The 20,767-nt window shown below is 43.1% G+C and overlaps 1 protein-coding gene across 8 annotated transcripts in view; it reads left to right on the top strand.

The window, feature by feature from the left end:
- Window positions 1-20,767, top strand: part of HS3ST4 (heparan sulfate-glucosamine 3-sulfotransferase 4) — a 900,746-nt gene that overhangs the window by 736,340 nt on the left and 143,639 nt on the right. The gene's annotated exons all lie outside the window — the stretch shown is intronic.

Raw genomic sequence — 20,767 nt, forward strand, 5'->3', positions numbered from 1 at the left:
TGAAATGTGCCTTAAAAACTCTTAAGAGAGCCGCGGAAGTTATGAACAAAGTGAAGGAGAAGAGGAAGAATATAAATTCCGGAGCCAGAGAGACCTGGGTTCAAATCCCATCTATGCCATTCACTTGAAGGGCCGGGGTACATCGCTTATCCACTTTTGCCTCAGTGTTCTCATCTTAACAGTGGGCATAACGACTACTATTTAAGTCAGGGTAATGAATTTGTGCCAGCTTCTGTAAAAAAACAAAAAACAAACAAACAAACAAAAAACAGAAACAAAAGTATCTGTGCCTAACCACAGTAAAAATTTCTTGCTTCTACTAATGATGAGTGTCTCACGATTTTCTGGGGAGACTCTCCTGCAAGCAGTAACTCGGGAATCCAGGGCATTCATCATTTGGCTCCACTATTAGAATCTTTAGCTTTGAAGTCCAGCCTTGAAAACAGCATGGAGGTGAGATGGATACTTAGCTTTCTCAGCCTGGAGTTACACACTTTGTTCTGCTCCATTGAGAATAAGATATCTAGCCAGCCAAACCAAGGCAGGCTGGGAGATGTGGAAGTGTCGTTTGCAAACACCAAGAGTCTCTCCTCTACACTCTTATAAGGTTATCATAATTAAATGAATTGATGCATGTACGATCACTTAGAACAGTGTCCAGCACTTAATAAGAACTCAACCGTCAAAAAATCTGGAGACAACAGATGCTGGAGAGGATGTAGAGAAATAGGAACACTTTTACACTGTTGGCGGGAGTGTAAATTAGTTCAACTATTGTGGAAGACAGTGTGGCGCTTCCTCAAGGACCTAGAAATAGAAATTCCATTTGACCCAGCAATCCCATTACTGGGTATATATCCAAAGAATTATAAATCGTTCTATTATAAACATACATGCACAAGTATGTTCATTGCAGCACTGTTTACAATAGCAAAGACCTGGAACAAACCCAAATCCCCACTGATGATAGACAGGACAAGGAAAATGTGGCACATATACACCATGGAATACTATGCATAAAAAATGATGAGTTTGTGTCCTTTGTAGGGACATGGCTGAATCTGGCAAACTGACACAAGAACAGTAAATCAAACACCCCATGTTCTTACTCATAGGCAGGTATTGAACAATGAGAACACATAGACACAGGGAGGGGAGCATCACACACTGGGTCTGTTGTGGGGGTGCTGGAGGAGGGACAGTAGGGGTGGAGGAGTTGGGGAGGGAATAACATGGGGAGAAATGCCAGATATAGGTGATGGGGAGATGGAGGAAACAAACCATCTTGCCATGTAGGTACCTATACAACAACCCCGCGTGATCTGCACATATACCCCAGAACCTAAAGTACAATAAAAATAAAAAAGAACTCAACCAATCCTATTACTACAAGTATTATTACTCCTCCTACTGCCACTAATTACTATACCACACAAGACGTAGAGGAAGGCATACTTATGTCCAAATGAAGAGAATGCCAGGGTTAAATTCTGAGGTAGTGGTAGCAGCAGAAAAAATTAAATTAAATCCAGTATAGAAAGCAATGGTGGACTTCGGAGCAAATGTAGACTCACTTACTTGATGTCAAGTGGACATTATCCCTGTATCCCAGATTGTAGGCAGAGAGATTTAACAGCCTGATTCCTGAACATCCAGACTCCACTCATGAACCCATGTTCTCCCCACATCTGCCTCTTTTTCCTTGCCCAACTCTAGTTCATCATGCCCTGATAGCTGAATGGCAAGTCTGCCGTGATTCACCTTCTCTTCCAGCTTCTACTTTTTGTGCCCTCCTTCTTCTGTGTCTTAGACTGACTATCCAAAGTACTGCCCCCGTGGATAGTGTTGACTTGTGTGGCTGTAGAATATTGGGAATATTCCCACTATAAGAAAGAAACTTCAGCCAGTTATTGGTAGAGCTGAGCCTCAGATTTGCCCTCTGACTTCCTATCCTGTTTTTACTCCCTCCCTGGCCTGAGTTTCCCATTCCCGGGCAGAACAAATGTCTTTGACACAACAGCATGTACTCCCAAAGGGATTTCATCAGCTTTTTACTCTCATCATCAAAGAATTTGGTCCTGTAATGCTGGAGGCAAATGTTCTTCCTCTCAGCTCTACATTCTTGTCCTTTGCAGACCTGCAGGTATTTTAGCTGAATCAGGACAGACTTGCTGAGGATCAACTAATCTTGTGATGAGAGGGGGGGATGAGCTGGCCAGGAGATGTGGTGTTCATTGTGGGCAGGATTTAATAAAACTGGACCATTCAACATAGCAAAATTAAAGCACACTTTTTAAAAAGCCCCTAAGGCCGGGCGCAGTGGCTCACACCTGTAATCCCAGCACTTTGGGAGGCCGAGCCAGGTGGAACACCTGAGGTCAGAAGTTCGAGACCAGATTGGCCAACATGGTGAAATCCCATCTCTACTTAAAAAAAATACAAAACTTAGCTGGGCGTGGTGGCAGGTGCCTGTAATCCCAGCTACTCACAAGGCTGACACAGGGGAATCACTTTAACCTGGGAGGCGGAGGTTGCCACAAGCCAAGATTGCATCACTGCACTCCAGCCTGGGTGACAAGAGTGAAACTCCATCTCAAAAAAATTAAATTAAATTAAAAAGCCCCTAAAAATGGGAAAAATGGATACTGGGGACTGCAAGGGGAGGAGTGTGGGGGATGAAGGTTGAAAAAGAACCTGTTGGGTACTATTCTCGCTGTCTGGGTGACGGGTTCAGTTATACTCCAAACCTCAGCATCACACACTATTGTAATGCTGTACAATACAAATCTGCACAAGTACAAACCTTGTAACAAATCTGCACAAGTACACTCTGAATCTAAGAGTTGAAATATAAATGTGTGTGTGTGTGTGTGTATATATATATATATATATAATTTAAAAATATGTCCCAAATCCTCATTATAAAAGGGTCCATACCATTGGGTGCTTACCATGTGAGATACTTGATATGTTTTCAACCTACATAATGCGCAGGGCAACCCTATGATGTAGTTCTTATTGTTATTTTCATTTTGCAGAGGAGAAAACCGAGGTATCTTTAAATACCTGCCCGAAGTCCCCAGCTAGGAAATGGTGGAGCTTGGTTTTGATCCCAGATAAGGTTGGCTCTGAAGCCTTTGTGCTCAATTCCTGTGAGTCCTGCCATACAGTTAAGGATAATTAATCAGAACAATGCTTCTTGTATATTTTTCTTACAGTTACAGCCCAGAAGTAAACATTTCCCCATCAATTCAATCATAGTGTGCACATGATTTTGTTTCCTGTAATTTTACTTAACATCATTTTATAAACATTATTTTATGTTGTTAATTATCTTGGTGAAATAATAATTAAGTGATGTTCTAAATATATAGATATGTAATAACTATACACATTTAAGTATATCTGTGTAATATTATTTAAATGGTTACTTAACCATTTATTCATTTCATCTCATTTATTCTGCAGATATTTAATATATACCTCCTATGTGCCAGGCAATAGGCTAGGTACTAGGTATATAAAAATAAATTAGGCCACATTTTCCCTGTCCAGTCTATCATCGATGGGCATTTGGGTTGGTTCCAGGTCTTTGCTATTGTAAACTGTGCTGCAATGAACATTCGTGTGCATGTGTCCTTATAATCCTTTGGATATATACCCAGTGATGGGATTGCTGGGTCAAATGGAATTTCTATTTCTAGATCCTTGAGGAATCGCCACACTGTCTTCCATAATGGTTGAACTAATTTACACTCCCACCAGCAGTGTAAAGGGTTCTTATTTCTCCACATCCTCTTGTTCTTCACATGTACCCCAAAACCTAAAATGCAGTAAAACAAAACAACAACAACAAAAATAAATTAGGCATATTTTTTCTAAAGACATTTACAGGTTTACATGGGACATTGTAGCAGATAAAAAAGGGTGATAATTTCCATTCTAGAGATGTGCCCCAAAGATCCTATGAAGAAAAGGAGTTTGGGAGCTGGGAGTGGGAAGATCCTTACCCTATAGTCTCTGGGGAGCTGGTTCCTTTCAGGGAAGGTACAGGCAGAGTAAGTGGAATATTGGCCTCAGCATTCAGGATCCTTGGTAATGCAGGTGCACTCATGAAGCCATGAGCAGAAGGGGCTCTGCTTTCCTGCAGTAACATTAGCAGTCAGGACAGCTGAGGTTGTGTGAATTCTCAGTGTTTGGTATTTTATTCCCAAGAATTTGTTGAGTCTGCAGCCTCATGCATTTCCTTCTGTGGGTAATGGACTCTTCCGCCTCTGATCTCCATCACTGTCTTCTGCAAAACTCGACCTTGCATGTCCATTCTTTCTTACCATTCGCATGTTTTCAAACATCTTATGAACTGAAAAATTTCCTTCTCATGTCCCATGTCATGTTCACCTACCTGGGCTGACTGAAGACATTGCATTCTTTACCCAGACTCATAATGAACAAAATACTTACAAATATACTTCATTGCAACATCACGTCTTTTTACATATAGAACTCTTCACAAGGACCTCCTCTGTACATAATTAATTAACTATTGTTTTTGGAGACAGGGTCTTGCTGTGTTTCCCAGGCTGGTCCCAAAATCCTTGGCTCAAGTGATCCTCCCACCTTGGCCTCCCAAAGTGCTGGAATTACAGGTGTGAACCATTGCACCTGGCCCTATGTTATTTAATTTAACATTGTGTATCTACTTTGAAAAATGGTAGCTAACATTTATTGAATAGCTTCATGTACCATACCATGACACTATTCTAAATGTGTTATATGGAGTATCTCATTTAATATTCATAATAATCCACTAAGATGGCATGATTATTGTTCCTACTTCACAGGTGAAGAAACTGAGGCCCATGTAGGTTAAGGGGCATGCCCAAGGCCATATGGCTGAAAAACAATAGAGCTGGCTGTTTGGAACTCATGCGGTTCTGACTTCAGTGCCCACACACTTGACATTTATGGTGTGTCTGCCTCTCACTAGGTAATGATATTACAGTTCTTCCCTATTAGAAGGCTGCTGGGGACCAGTATATATCCCAGGAATAAACCTAAGTATCCCTACTCTGATTCCTGGTACAGTCCATTAGAATGACTGAGTCATGCCAAACATCAAACCTGCTCTTCTCCCTTGGAAGACTTTGCCTGGTATTCCCACCCACAGGCTGTGACCTGGAGTGACCTGAATTGCTCTATTGCTTGCCACTGAATTCTTTGTTCTTCATGGAACCATGAGCTCTTACAAATACTGGCCAGCAGCTGGGGCAAATTGACTTTTGAACTGGGGAGTGAACAGGAAGATGAGCATCTGCAAGTTGCAGGGAAATTCCACTTTGGGTGGTGGTGAGAATTATATCACTGTTCTCTGTTTCTGCTCTGCATAGCTTGGTGGCAGGGAGATAGTCTCACAACATACGTTTGCCCATTTCTGCTGAAAGTTTGATGGTTGTGGTGAGCAGTGGAGATGGGAGATCTACCTGGAGCAGTAAAAGCCTCAGTTCCAAGATGAGGTGGCTGGGCAGACACTGGAGACAAAAGATGGCCCCACATCACTTGGATGGGTATATTTAAAATGTCCTAGATCAGGAAGTCTCAGCACATGGTACCCAGGCCTGCAGCATCAGCATCACCTGGAACCTGTTAGACACTCAGTGTCTTGGGCCCCAGCCTGGACCTACAGATTGAGAAACTGACGATAGGATCCAGCCGTCTGAGGTGTAATAAACCCTCCAGGTGATTCTGGGGCAGGCATACGTTTGACAACCACTGACCCAAAGCAAGATGTGTATTCTATAATTTTTTTTTTTTTTTTTTTTTTGAGATGGAGTCTCGCTCTGTTGCCAGGCTGGAGTGCAGTGGCGTGATCTCGGCTCACTGCAACCTCCACCTCTCGGGTTCAAGCAATTCTCCTCCCTCAGCCTCCTGAGTAGCTGGGACTACAGGATGCACCACCATGCCTAGCTAATTTTTGAATTTTTTTAATAGAGACAGGGTTTCACCACGGTGGCCAGGATGGTCTCTATCTGTTGACTGTGCTCTGCCCACCTTGGCCTCCCAAAGTGCTGGGATTACAGGCATGAGCCACCATGCCCGGCCTAATTCTTATTTTAAATTCAGAAATCCAAAATATTTTGCTTTTTATTTTATAAATTATGCAATATTCTTCCAGAAAAATTAGGAGTTGCGAAAATAATTTTTTACACAATTGTCCACCAGTCTTATTTCTTAGAGGAAGATATTCATGATTAGGTTTTGGTATATTTCTCTCTAGACCATTTTCTATGCCAGTTATAATAAGGTTATCACTAGTTTGCCTTAATTTCAATGAGTTGATCTGAGTCTCTTGGACTCAAGTGAGAAGAGAAGGAAGGAGGCAAGGGTGAGGTATCTGCGTGGTGGTGGAGCTGGAATCTCTGAGAGAGGAGGGTGGAGATTTTGGCTCTGAGAGCTCTTGTGCTGGCCGTGGACTGTGGGTGGGACAGGAATCGGATAGAGCCCTGGAGCCAAGAGGTGCTTGCAAATCTGTCCTAAAGGCAGTGACCTCAGAAGCTCTAATCTGCCTGTGACTATGTTACCGTCTCTATCATTCTTGTTAGATGGGATAAGATTAATGTCAGCTCAGAAATCATCCCAATAATCAAAATATGTGAAGGGTTGTCATGGGGAAGAGGGACTAATCTCTCAGTGATCACAGGAGAAGTGGGAGGCTCTTTCAGGGGAGGGAAGGGAGAGGGAGGGATGCTGGCTGGGGCCAGATTTTAACTCAGGGCCAGAAAGAGCCCTTGCAGTCAGAATGAACAGATGATGGAAGGACTGTGGGCGGAAGTGGATGGAGACCTGCCCTGAGGATGAGTTGCAGACGGACATGATGTCCGCAAATGTAGCTGCAAGTGTGTTCTGTATGGCCAACACAGTGTGACATTTAAATCTGGAAATTTCACCTAGAATCCTGATGTCTGGTTTCTCTGGATAACCAGGACCTCTGGAAACACAACTGTCATCTTCCCACGAGGCAACAAGCCATGGGAGTTGAGCAGTGGCTGCCCCTTAGATGAGGCACACGCACTCCAATTTGCTGCCCCACTGTTTGCTCTTCTTTCTGTGATGCTAACAGAGTGACAGGTGCCAACAATCATTTCCCATACGTTTCTATTTTCCGACATTCAGCCTCCTTCATGTATCCATATCAATAAGTAGCATAATGTAGTATTTAAGGGAATGGATACTAGAGGCAGATTGCCTGGGTTCAGAGGTTGTCTCTGTCCCTTAGAGGCTGTATGACGTTGGACTAGTTACTTAATCTCTCTGCGCATTCTATTTCCTCAACTTTAAAATTCACAAAACAGGCTTACCTGAAGGAGCTGATGTGTTAATACAGGTAAGGTGCACAGAACAGTGGTAGTCAGTTACCCCCCACCCCTGAGACAGAGTCTTGCTTTGTCACCCAGGCTGGAGTCCAGTGGTGCAATCTCGGCTCACTGCAACTTCTGCCTCCCTGGTTCAGGCAGTTCTCCCTTCTCAGCTTCCTGAGTAGCTGGGATTATAGTCGCATGCCGCCACACCTGGCTGCTTTTTGTATTTTTAGTAAATAAGAGGTTTCATCATGTTGGTCAGGCTGGTCTCAATCTCCTGACCTCTTGATCCACCTATCTCAGCCTCCCAAAGTGCTGGGATTGTAGGCGAGAGCCACCAGGCCCAGCCCAGCAAAAGTTTTAATTGTCACTACTAGTGACAATTATTACTACTGTTATCCACTATGTATAATACATTGCATTATATTCCTTCTGTGTGAATATATGAGTTACTGACTACTGATTTAGTATCTTTTAGTGTGTCTCTCTTGCTTCCATACTGTGGGTCCAATGTCTTTGGAGTAAAACATGGGGCAGTTTCCTGGCTAAATTAAACAATTTATTATTTGAGACAGGCAGTTTTCTTGGATCCTGGCCATGTCGAGGATTTCAGCTTAACTCATTCAAGAACAGTGCTATCCTGCACTCCTGGTGGGGGTCTTGGCAATCCACTTATACAAAGCTCATGGGAGTGGAGGCACAGTCTGAAGTGTGTGTATAGAAGTTCTTTGCAAAACAGTCAGTGGATATCACAGCATTGTCTCTAAGGGTCTGGGCTCTAGACCTTTACTCACTTCCAGCAGCTCTTTGTCTGAGATATGGCCTGGGACAACTCTCTTAGCATCTCTGAGTGTCAGATTTTCATGAGTAGAATGAAGGCACTGGGATCTGATGGGCTCATGTTAGTGTTGAATGAGGTGCGTGCGTGTAGGTGGCTGGCACACTGCTGATGTGGCAGTTTTGTGCCTCTTTTTCTGTTGCATAAGGGAAAATGAAGGGCCTGCTATGGCACGCATTTGAACTTGATCTTGTCATCTTCTGATAAGGAGCAGAAGGTCTCCATTTCAGATCATACAGGAGCCTGGGAAGATGTTATTCAGTGTGAGCTCTGTTATGGTCACGTGCTCTGAGTTCAGACACCAGTTTTAGGCTTTCCCAGGTACAAAGCATCGTCCCAAACCCTGGCCCCAAACACGAATGCTGGTCTCAGTGCCTAGAGCAGTGACTGGCTGGCATAGTCAGTAATTGTGGACTAAATGAATGCATGGGGAAATAAATGGATAGTACTGTTAGTGTCAGCAGCAGACAGGATAAAACATCCTCATTCTAAATGTGATCACAACTCCCTTCTCCAACCATTTATTCAGAAGGTGCGGATGCAAGGACAAGCAACGAAATGCCCTTTGGAGTCTAAAGTGATGAATTCAGAAATCTGCACTCTGTGTGAATGGCGGAGGCCACATTACCCATCCAAGCCTCAGTTTCCGTTTTGCAAGATGGAAGTGGGACAACCAAATTATTGTGGGGATTAAACATGATTTTAGGAAAAGGCCTTGAACATAATAAGTGCTCAATAAATTTTGGTTTCCTTTCCCTATCCCTCTGTTGTTTTAAAGTGAAAGAAGAGTTGTGGCCTCTAAATAATCATTTTATATACATGAATTAGTAAAGAAGCTCATGGTTAAATACATCCCTGTGCTAACCCTCACAAACTCATTTCATTCAATCATTCATTCCTCCATTTTTTTCTCTCTCTCTTTTTTTTCTTTCAGGGTCTAGCTGTATTGCCCAGGTTGGTGTGCAGTGATGTGATTATAACTCACTGCAGCCTCAACCCCCTGGACTCAGGCAATCCTCTTGTCTTAACCTCCTAGTTGCTAGGGTTACAGGAACATGCTACCATGCCTGGCTAAGGTTTTAATTTAAAAAATTTTTTGGTAGAGATGGAGTCTTGCTGTGTTGTCCAGGTTGGTCTCAAACTCCTGGCCTCAAATGATCCTCCTGCCTTTACCCACTTTTTCTTACATTTATTTACCCATTCATTCCTTTCACAGGGGCACCCTTTATATCACACCCTTTGTACAAGCGCCTTTCTCTTTTTTTAGACAGTCTCACTCTGTCACCCAGGCTGGAGTGAAATGGTGCAATCTCGGCTCACTGCAACCTCTGCCTCCAGGGTTCCAGCGATTCTTCTGTCTCAGCCTCCCAAGTAGCCAGGATTACAGGCACCCGCCACCACACCATGCTAATTTTTGTATTTTTAGTAGAGACGGGGTTTCACCATGTTGGCCAGGCTTGTCTTGAACTCCTGACCTCAAGTGATTCACCCATTTTGGCCTCCCAGAGTGCTGGGATTATAGATGTGAGCCACTGAGCCTGGCCACAAGCCTCCTTTCTATGAAAAACAATCCCTCTTCAAGGAGCTGGGGATATGAAAATAAATAATATCGACATTTGTTACTTGAGGACTTTACATTCTTTTGAGCAAGAAAGAAAACAGTCATCTACAACGTAACTTGATCAGGTGATGTATCTGATGGAAGCCTGCTTCAACCTTGCAGCTACTGCATAATTGCATCATTTCTCAATTCCTGCAATCTGTTTTTCACTCATTGTTCATCCTCCTCCCACCCAAACATTGCCTTCAGCAAGACACAGACATTCTTGCAGAGGCTTCTCTGTCTGGGGCTGATGGTTCAATTGCTGAGATTAATACTGAACTCACCCTGTTTCTTGGCTCCCTCAGGGCTCAGCAGTAGATGCCTTCAGTGAGGGAAGGGAGAAATCTGTCTAATTCATTCATCAACCCTTCCATCCATCCGTTGTTATTATTGTATCATTTATGGTCAAGAGTAGAGATTCTGGAGCTGAACCGCTGGGGTTCAAATCCTGACTCTGCTACTTCCTAGCTACAGGACTTTCATGAAATTCCTGAACTGGGCTTCAATTTTCTAATCTACAAAATGAGGTGGTAAGAGTGGTTGTGTTACCTATTATTGCCCTGTAACAGGTGGCTTTAATCACTAGCTTTTTTTGTAACAGGTGGTTGTATTAGCTATTATTGCTGTTTAACAGTTGGCTGTTTTAGCTCACTATAGCTCTGTAACAGGTGGTTGTATGGGCTAGCTATTGCTGTCTAACAGGTGGTTGTATTAGATAGCTACTGCTGTGTAACAAGTTACCCCAAAACTTGGTGGCTTGAAACAACAACATTTATCATCACACAGTTTCTGTTGGTCAGAAAGCCAGGCACTACTTCCAGGCCACTCTTAAGGTCACATTCAAGGTGGTAACCAGTGCAGTTTTCTTAGAGCTTGAAGCAGAGCAGCTTCCAAGCTCATTCAAGAGGGTGTTGTCAACATTCCCTTCCTTGTGTGTTGTTGAACTAAGGGTCTCAGTTGCTCCCAAGCTGTTGGCCAGAGACTTGTCTTTCCACATGAATATCTGCATAGGGCAGCTCCCAACTTGTCAGCTTGATTCATCAGAGCAAGTGAGTGAGAGGATATGAGAGAGAGAGAGAGAGAGTGCCTGAAAGACAGAAGGCCCAGGCTTTGGTATCCTAGTCTCAGGGATGAAATTCCATCATTTTTGTGTAATCTATTTATTAGAAGTAAGTCTTTAGGTCCAGGCCACGCTCAACAGGAGGGGATTATGCAGGTTGTGAATGTGAGGAGGGAGGGGGATCCTTGGGAGCCTTCAGTGCTGCCAGCCACTGTGGCTGTGAGGATTAAATGAGTTATGCATGGATGCATTTATAGGAGTGTCAGGAACATAGTTCACCCTGAATAACTCTATTAGCCATTATTATTACTACTATTTTGATTATTAATTATGCCGTTTTTCCCAGCAAATATTTATTGAGGTTCCTACTAGATCAAATACACTCTTCTCGTTGCTGTTGGGGATTATTAGAGGAATGACTTGGAATAGGTGAATTATCAGTGAGTTCCTCCTGAAAGAGCTCCCTATGCACTGGGGGATGGATGTTCATTTAAAAAATAAAGGCCACAGAGTAGGACACGATTGTTGTGCTGTCGGGAAGGCGAGATGCAGAGTTCTGAGGTCCTGGATGTGCACAGGGATTGGCAATTGTTCAATTGGTCTTGAAAGCAGGACAGTTGAAGGTTGGAAAGTTAGGTTAGTGCCAGATTGTGACAGGAGTTTGGAGTTCATTTCCTATGAAGTGGGAACCCTTGAAGGATTTTTTTTTTTTTTTTTTTTTTTTTGAGAGAAAGTCTCACTCTGTCGCCCAGGCTGGAGTGTAGTTGTATGATCTCGGCTCACTGCAACCTTCACCTTTCTGGTTCAAGCAATTCCCCTGCCTCAGCCTCCTGACTGGCTGGGATTACAGGTGCACACCACCACTCCTGGCTAATCTTTTTGTATTTTTAGTAGAGATGGTGTTTCACCATGTTGGCCAGATTGGTTTCGAACTCCTGATCTCAGGCAATCTGCCCACCCAGGCCTCCCAAAGTGCTGGGATTACAGGCATGAGGCACCACGCCCAGCTGGACGCGTTTTTAAGATGAGGAATGCCATGAGCGTAGATGTATGGCATAGAAGAAAGGGGACAAGATGGGAGGCGATAAAGCCATATATTAAAGCTCAGAAAAGAGGATATCTGTCCTACTTATAACAATGTGGCAGAAGAAAATCCAGTGTGAGTAACCCAACTGTTTCTCCTTCAAGACTTTTCTTCAAGATGTGCCCATAAAGAGATCACCATTCTTCCCAGTCTGTTTCTTTGCAAAAATAATCATAAGAACTCAGAGCTAATGTTAATAAGCCCCATCCTCGCACTTAGTTCCGTGACCTTGAGTGTATTGTTTAACCTTCTGTGCCTGAATTTCTTCCTCTGAAAGTGGAATGATTTCACTGACCTTGAACACTTTGCGAATTACATACATGTGCCCACACCCCCACACAAATTCTGCTATTAATTGGGTACTTTTAAAGGATTTAACAATTTTATGAGCTTTTCTTACCCTCATTATACAGGTGAGGAAACTTAGACTCAGAAAGGTTATTTGACTTGCTAATAATTGGCAGAGCACAATCCCAAGCTATTTGACTTCATAGCCCGTGTACCTAATCACTCTGCTACAGTGCCCAATGGCTAAATGCTTAATGAACAACCCCCTCCTTCTGCAAACAAGTGATCAGAGTAAAATAAATGTATGTATGTCTGCATGAGAATTATACATACAAGACACCTGCTCTTAAGCAGGGACAGGTCGGACTTAGCCCAGCTCCCTTCCCAACTCTTACCAGAGATGAGCCTCTCACATACACTTGTTACACGATTGAAAGAATTTCAAATGTATACATTATCCACAGTTCTTCATAATCTGCCAACCTCTCTTTCTGAGAACCCACCTTTACATTTCTCTTAGATGTATTTATCTCATATGCTTTTATCAGCAATGAAGCCATTAGTTGTTACTCTTTTATCCAATACTAGATTTTGCAAATCGTCAGAGCTCTGCATGGTCTCCACGATCATTTGTCTCTGAAGCTATTTTTAACGTCCCCTCTGTGACGTCTTAGATAGTATTATGGGACATGGAGGTGATAAGCTGCTTAGTCAGTTTTCAACGCCACATCCTAGGAGTGCCTCTGTTATGAAAATTGTGTTGAAATTGAGGCTTAGAAACTAAATGATGTAAATTCCCCCAGAGAGGTCCTTTAATCTGGATTTGTAAACATATCCTGGTTGAGAAACCAGCAAAGGAAGATGCTAGATCCTTAAAGCTCATGACAATCAAGAAACTCTCCCCTTTAGAGAGTGCTTGAGTGCCTTTGAAGACGATATTCCAAAAACATAGCATGGAATGTGTCCTCCAATGGTAAGAAATAACAGCAGTTATCTTTGAGACCAAGCTTGATAAGCAATGTTAATTTTCTTTGTCAATTTTTATTTTCTGAATTTTCTATAATGAAAATATAATTTTTACAAGAAGCTGTATTTATGTCATGTTAAGCAATGACATATTTCTGGTTCCTAAATAACTTGTAATGGGGGAGCATTGACATATTCCAAAGTACAGAATGACATGAAAGTGCCATGTTTGGACTTAATGTATCTAAGCCAGACACTTACTTTCTTTTGCTCTTCCCAAACTTGCTCCAGTGCTGACTTCCCCATCTCAGTAAATAGCCAATCCAATCATCCAACTGCCTGGGTCAAATTCCTTGGAATCATATTCAACTTCTGCTGCTACCGTTTACATCCAATAATACATCAGCAAATCCTGATATTTTGAAAAATATCACCCTGGAATACTGCAAAGTCATAGAAAAGAATGAAATCCCATTCTGTGCAGTGATATGGATGCAGCTTGAAACTGTGATCCCATGCAGATTAATGCAGGAACAGAATACCAAATACTGCATGTTCTTACTTATAAGCAGGAGCTGAACATTGGGTATACATGGACAAAAAGAAGGGAACAGTGGACACTGGGCCCTATTAGAGGGGATGAGGGAGGGAAGGGGTTAAGGATTGAACAATTACCTGTTGGGTACCATACTCACTACCTGGGTAGCAGGATCACTCATACCCCAAACCTCAGTGTCATACAATATACCCTATGTTGGGTATATCGGTAAGTTTGGGAAGAGCAAAGCAAAGTAAGTGTCTGGATTGGATATATTACATCCAAACATTATGGCACTTTCATGTCATTCTGTACTTTGGAAAACCTGCACATGTACCCCATGATTCTAAAGGTTAGGTTGAAATAAAAAAAGAAAAGAAAAATATCTAGATGACGCCTTTCCATCATAACCTCACTGGTCTGAGCCAGCATCATTTCTTGCCTAGAATATTAGCATTGCCTCTTCATTGGTCATCTTGCCCCTCCTCCAATGCACTCTTCTCATAGGAAGAGAAATCCTCTCAAAATGTTAAGTCCAACCATGCCACATCTCTGTCAAATCTCTTCAAGAGCTTCTCATCTCCCTCAGAATAAAATTTAAACATTAAATGTTCTTCAGAAGCCTGATTCTTGCAAATGGCTACAGTGGCTAAATTGCATTATGTATCATAATTTGTTTCCCAATTGTTGGACTCCCCATTCCTGTTTATTAATAGTACACTGTGATGCACAGAAACATGGATTCCTGTCTGCATCTCAGATAGTGTATCTAAGGTGGATTCTTAGAGGTAGAATTAATTTATCTAAGGTGGATCCTTAGAGGTAGAATTAATGTTATTTAGGAAGGAAATAAGTTGAGTAATGCTGCCAGCTTAATTTCTTCAAAGTTTGTCCCAGTTCACAGTTCCACCAAATATTTCTGAGAGTATTTGTAAAACTGTACCCTTAACAGCAGTGAATTTTAAACATTTGTCTAGTATTAATTAGATTAAGAACATGATTCTATATGTGACTTTTTAACTTGAATTTCTTTTATTACAAGTGGTTCATATTCCTTGCTTTAAAATTCTCACTGATCATTAGTGGATTGTTTGTTGTTATATTCTGCTTGTATCTCTCCAGGGGTATCAGTTTATTTCTCATCTTTTCTTTTTTTGAGACAGAGTGTCACTCTATTGCTCAGGCTGGAGTGCAGTGGTGTAATCTCGGCTCATGGCAACCTCTGCCTCCTGGATTCAAGCAATTCTCCTGGCTCAGTCTCCTGAGTAGCTAGGACTACAGGTGTGAGCCGCCACACCTGGCTAATTTTTTTTATATTTTTAGTAGAGACAGGGTTTCACAGTGTTAGCCAGGATGGTCTCGATCTCCTGAGCTAGTGATCTGTCTGCCTTGGTGTGAGCCACCACTCCCAGCCTATTTCTTTTCTTTTTTTGAGACAGAGTCTCACTCTGTCACCAGAGTGAGTCTCACTCACTCAGACTAGAGTGTAGTGGTGCCATCATGGCTCACTGCAGCCTCAAATTCCAGGGCTCAAGCGACCTTGCCACCTCTGCTTCCCAAGTAGCTATGACTACAGGTGCATACCACCATGCCCATTCATTTCTTGACTGTCCTCATCATGGACTCTTCAGAAGATCTTTGGTGCTTCCTGCAAACACGCTTGTGGAAGGCGTGGTTGGTGTGTGGTGGTTAGGGTTCTATTTAGACATGCAATATCTGGAATAGAGTGAGTGACAGCTTCTATCTACAGCTCTACTGCATCCCAACTGGGTAAACTAGGCCACAGAAGGCACTATCTCAGATTTTGCTTCCACACCAGTAAAATGAGTCTAGGAGCAGTACCTACTTATTTTCTGGAGTCAGAATTGGCAAAATCTTTCTGTAAAGGACCAGAGATAATACATTTTATTGCCTTTGAAGGCTACACAGTCACCATCTCGACGACTCAACTCTGCCCTTGCAATGCAAGAGGAGCCATAGACAGCATGTAAATGAGGGGGTGTGGCTGTGTTTCAATAAACTTTTCTCTGAAATGTGAATATTAATTTCACACATCGAACAATATTTTTCTTAAAAAAAAGTTTTTTAACTATTTAATAATGTAAAAACCACCCTGAGTTCACAGCCAGGATTTGGCCCATGGGCCACGGTTTGTGGGCCCCCCTCCTAATGTCTTGATGGGGTTGAAATGAGAAGATATTTGTAAGTAAGTTGACTGTTACATGGTACAGACTAAGTGTTGAGCGTATGTCATTATTCTTCTTATATTATTATAATTTTTCAATATATTACCAGAGTTGTCATTTTTTAAATGATGACTAATTCTCGCTTTGCCTGCTCGCTGGAGCGTGACTTGAATGGTGTAATTTGTGTGGACATCCTTGGTCCGGCATAGGCATTGAATGCTTTTATTTCCCTTGCATTGTGTAAATGGGGATAATAGGCCTCATACCTCATTCTTCCCACCTTCATTCTGTGCTCCGATTGCACTGAAACCTTTTTAGTTCTCTGAGCACACCATGCCCTCTCTAACCTTTAAATTCTCATCACGCCTATATCTTAATTCTTTAAACATGTCCCAGTCTGCTTCCTCTCAATGAATAATACAGACCCCTAGGACCTCAGAGTTCTTTACATATCTATCATTGTAATATCCAATCCAAAGTTTCTTTTTAAATGGTTTCCCCCATAGAATCACATCCAAGTTTTCTGAACTTGCCCTTGAATGATTTTGAAAACCCCATTCCCAAACATAACACCATTAACACCACGGCAAGTCTGTGGTTTCTTTGGAATTCAAATCTCCAGTCCCAAGATACTTGGCCTATAAAAAGCAAGTGGAAGGACATTGTTTATTCTTTAATTAAAGCCGTAGCAACCACAGCTGTTGACAGTCTGATTTAAGCTCCTCTGTGGGGACGAAGTGGAACACCAAGCACTTCTGAGTGGGTGCCCTGCTGTGTCCAGTACTGTCAGATACAGATTGCTGCCCCCTGCCTGGAGCCCTCAGCTGGAGATCTTTCTTGGAAATGGGCAAATTGTAAGGAAAAAAAAAAATCAAGGCTCTTGGAGGAGGCTGACCCAGGTGTGCAATCGGCCCTACTGCCTATTCCTTATGTAATCTCAAGCAAGTACCGTCACATATTTGAACCCCTATTTCTTCATCAGGAAGATGGAGATAAAAATGTCTACCATGCAAGAATGTGGTAGAGGAGAACCAAGTAACATCTTTGACACAAAATAGGTAATAAGCCTAGTAGATACTAACAGTATTGTTTCAGCCAAACTGGCTTTGCATTAAAGATGGGGGTGTGGGTGGCCATATAATATGCAATAACCTGGGACAGTGACACACGGTTCTTCTAGTCTCAGAAATCCTAACTGTTAGAAGAAAGAATGGTGCTATTTTCTAGAGCAAGGGCCAGCAAACTTACTTTCTGTAAAAAAGGACTGAAGAGTGAACATTTTAGTCTTGGCTAAAATAGTAGTCTCTGTTGTAACTACTCAGCTCTGCCCTTGAAGTGGAAAATCGCCATAGACAATACCAAATGTGCATGTCTGTGTTACAATAGAACTGTATGACAAAGACAGATGGTAACTAGATTTGTCCAGGTGCCACAGCTCACCAACCTCTAGTCTAGATTGTGTGGCATGTAGAAAAGTAACAAGTCCAGATCCCAATGTGAATAGAACAGTGTCTACATCTCATGTACTTTGTTGGTCAAGTGGGTGATCTGGAGCAAGTCAAAACTTAATTTTCTCATCTGAAAATGAGCATAAAAGTTACTGTCTTCTTTATGAATGCTGTGCCAAAATTCAGATTCACACAGCCACCAAGTCACAGCACTCTTTATATGGCTTGCCTGGCTGACTTCCTAACAATCAGAAACAGAAAATGCAGAGAAAGGCAGAAAAAGCATAGCAAGGCTCAGGCAAGGCGGGAAGGAGGCCCCGAATGAGAGGAGCTGCGACCTGCAGACGTAACTAGCCACAGGACAGAGACGACATGGGAGCTACAACCCTACCAAATGCCATCTTTGATGTGTTCTCTCTAAGCGCTTGATCCTGCGTGCAGCTTTGCGCTGGATGTCCCTTCTTGGATGTTCTGTAACAGGGGTCTCCAACCCTCGGGCCGTGGACCCAACCAGTACCGCTTCATGGCCTGTTAGGAGCGGGGCCACACAACAGGAAGTGAGTGGCTGGTGAGGAAGCGATGCTTCATCTGTGTGTACAGCCACTCCCCACGGCTCCCATTACCACCTGAGCTTCAGCTCCTGTCAGATCAGCGGAGGCATCAGATTCTTATATGAGCCTGAGCACTATGGTGGACTGTACATGGGAGGGACCTGGGCTGCATGCTCCTTATGAGAATCAAATGCCCAAAGATCTGTCACTGTCTCCCATCACTTCCAGATGGGACCGCCTAGTTGCAGGAAAACAAAATCAGGGCTCCCACGAATTCTACAATACAGTGAGTTGTATAATTATTTCAGTATATATTACAAGGTAATACTAATTGAAATAAAGTGCACAATCAATGTAATGTTCTTGAATCATCCTGAAACAATCCCTCAACATGAAAACATTGTCTTCTACAAAACCAGTCGCTGGTGCCAAAAAATTTGAGGACTGTTGTCCTGTAAGACTCCCAGACTGACCCGGGCACTTCTCCTCCCCCTTACCTATAAGTGGCTGCCTTCTCTTCCTCAGGGAATGGTAATGCCACCTACCTGCTATGCAAATCATGAGCCTAATGTCATCCTTGACCCTCACCCTTTGTTCATGCCTCTCTCTGGACTCTGCTACCTCCATTCCATTTTCATTGCTACCCCCAGCTCCTATCACCTCTCCCTCAGATAATCTCACTACCTCCTTCCTGGTCTTCCTGCTTCTGGTCAGATCCTCCTCCAATCTTTTCTTCACACGGCAAGTGTGGCTATGTTTCTAAAACAAAATTGTGACCTGGAGCTTCTAGCTTAAGACTCTTCAGTGGCTCGAGGTTGTCCACAGGATGAAGTCTAAACCTCCTGGGAGTGACTTTCCAGGCCCTGCGTTCGCTCCAGCTTCATCTGAGTCATTCCTAACATGTACTGTAAACAATAGTTTCCTATTCCCAACATGCTCTCAGCCCTCTTCTGGGGACACACCTCTTCCCTACCTTTCCCTGCTTCTCCTGGATAATGTCTCCTTATTCTTCAGAACTTACTGTGGATGTCATTTCGGCTGGGAAACTTTCTTCTGATACTGTTTTTCCCTCTAAGGCTGGGTCAAGTTTTCCTCTTTTGATCTCTTGAAACCCTGTACTCCCTGACCACAGCATTTATCACCATGTATTATCCAGTGAGTTTCACAAAGCCAGCTACTGCTGTATGCTCCACATGCTTGGCATCATGACCATCTCCTGTGGTTCCTGGAAACCAAAATTTAGTAGAATGGATGGAACCAGCCAGAAAGGTTCAGACAAAGTCGTCTTCTTCTCTGCCATTCCATGGTATCTCTCTACTTTTGCGCTTGCTCATGTAGTGAAACTCCTACTGCCTTAAAATGCACTCAGATTTGTTTTAATCAGGTATGATAAGACACACAGACAAGGAAATGACCGTCATGAAGGCAGATGCTTACACTCACAGATCCCTAGACACAGGAAGCACACCATGCTGCTCAGGGCCACACGGGGAAGCACCGGGTCAGGCAGGTGAACAGAGCAAGAGGAAAACCTGTGAGTGCCTTTAGGGTGGTTTTTATGGGAAGGAATGGGTGAGGCAGGGCAGGCAGGCTCAGCAAGTTTAGGAGTGGCTAATTTGAATACTTGCAGTGGGCTCTGGGCCATAAGGGTTATTCCTAGTTGTCTGGTGTCTGGCTCTAGGATGATTAGGGTAGAGGAATACTGGCTTGGCATGTGAGGGTTCCATAAGGAAGGTAGTTTAAAGCCCGGGTGTGGTGGCTTACGCCTGTCATCCTAGCACTTTGGGAGGCTGAAGTGGGTGGATCACTTGAGGTCGGGAGTTCAAGACCAGCCTGGCCAACATGGCGAAGCCCTGTCTTTATAAAAATACAAAAATTAGACGGGCGTGGTGGCATGTGCCTATAATCCCACAGGAAAGCGCTTGAACCTGGAAGGCGGAGGTTGCAGTGAGCTGAGATCATCCTATTGCACTCCAGTCAGGGGGACAAGAATGAAACTCTGTTTCAAAAGAAAAAAGAAGGTAGTTTAGGGATTTGGGCTCAAGATTGGTTGGTTTCCATATGAAAGGTGCGAGCTATTTGCTATCTTTAGTAATTAGCTTACTCTTGGAAAGGCAAGGCCTCAAGATGACAAAGCATCAAAATAGAAAGACAGGCTTAATACACTTGCCCTTATTTCACCTGAGCTCAGATCGCTTCCTCAGGCTAGATTATTAATCACACCTAGCACACTAAACCTTTTCATCATATTGCTGATGTAATGATGGAGGTCTTAGACTAAGCATTTGCATCCCACGAACCTTTGGACTATAAGTTCAAGTGGAGAAAGATGTGAGGTGCATTTCTTTTTGTAGTATCCCCAGCCTAGCACATGGTAGGCACTCAATAAAGACTTTTTTTTTGAGTTGGAGTCTCACTCTGTTCCAGGCTGGAGTGCAATGGTGCAATCTCGGCTCACTGCAACCTCCGCCTCCCAGGTTTAAGTAATTCTCCTGCCTCAGTCTCCCTAGTACCTGGGACTACAGGTGCCCGCCACTGTGCCAGCCACCAAACCTGGCTAAGTTTTGTATTTTTAGTAGAGACGAGGTTTCATCATATTGGCCAGGCTGGTCTCAAATGCTAGACCTTGTGATCCACCTGCCTCAGTCTCCCAAATTGCTGAGATTACAAGTGTGAGCCATCGCACCTGGACAATAAAGACTTGCTAAATGAACTGCTGGATCTTGGAGACTCAATCTCTTATTGGTAAAATGGAGATAATAGGAATACCTACATTTCAGATCACAAATGGAACAAATTCTGCATGGCTGTAACATGAAGTTGGTGCTCAACAAATGGCCCCTGGCCTCA

This window comes from Callithrix jacchus, chromosome 12 (assembly GCF_049354715.1).
Source record: "Callithrix jacchus isolate 240 chromosome 12, calJac240_pri, whole genome shotgun sequence".
In the NCBI taxonomy this organism is placed as follows: Eukaryota; Metazoa; Chordata; class Mammalia; order Primates; family Cebidae; genus Callithrix; species Callithrix jacchus.